The sequence below is a fragment of the Oncorhynchus gorbuscha genome, linkage group LG12 (assembly GCF_021184085.1).
Source record: "Oncorhynchus gorbuscha isolate QuinsamMale2020 ecotype Even-year linkage group LG12, OgorEven_v1.0, whole genome shotgun sequence".
NCBI classification, from domain to species: Eukaryota; Metazoa; Chordata; class Actinopteri; order Salmoniformes; family Salmonidae; genus Oncorhynchus; species Oncorhynchus gorbuscha.
The window spans coordinates 67625667-67626287 of record NC_060184.1 but is presented as its reverse complement, the minus strand read 5'-3'; the positions used below and the strand labels follow the sequence as shown (position 1 = coordinate 67626287).

The following is a 621-nucleotide window of genomic DNA, read 5'->3' as shown; positions in this document are numbered from 1 at the left end:
CACACAACCTGCAGCATATTTCAGTTCATCGCCTGAATAGCTCCTTATTGATCAGAGTCATGTTCTGCACTCTAACTGTGGGCTCTTCATGGTTACGGAACCATTAGCCTACAACGCACCGCCTTCACCAAATAATAAAGTCTCTCGTCTCACCCGGTGTCTCATGTGACCAGCCCGGGTAGACTGTAACCCCAAGAGCAAGCCCCCTCACCTGCCTGTGTCCGGCTCGGAAGAGGTGTCCCGTACTCCCGTTATAAGAGGGCCCCGCCCCCAAATATGACGCAGGCGTGACTCGTCAGTCTGACAGGCAGGTAAGACACCCGGCGCCATATTGGGTCAAAACGGAAGTGAGTGAGTGAGTGAGTGAGTGAGAGAGTGAGAGAGAGAGAGAGAGAGAGAGAGAGAGAGAGAGAGAGAGAGAGAGAGAGAGAGAGAGAGAGAGAATAGGCAGTGGAAACACGGCATAGTGACACAAGGGCGAAAGTGGAGAGCGAGACAGTTTTCCGTAAAAGGCGTTAGCTCAGCTAGTGTAATGTAGTGAACATTATTCCGCTAGAGAACGACGGGGCGGCCCCTGTTTTAGAAACTCATTTTCCTCCCATTCGGGGCTAACGCGATAGC

At 52.2% G+C, this 621-nt stretch overlaps 1 protein-coding gene across 1 annotated transcript in view; it reads left to right on the top strand.

The window, feature by feature from the left end:
* The first annotated feature begins 390 nt into the window (after positions 1–390).
* LOC123991286 (ribosomal protein S6 kinase alpha-3-like) overlaps positions 391–621 on the top strand; it is a 37915-nt gene continuing 37684 nt past the window's right edge. Inside the window, exon 1 of the mRNA XM_046292727.1 lies at positions 391–621. This exon is cut by the window's right edge and continues 197 nt beyond it. The gene's annotated coding sequence lies outside the window, so the exon portion shown is untranslated.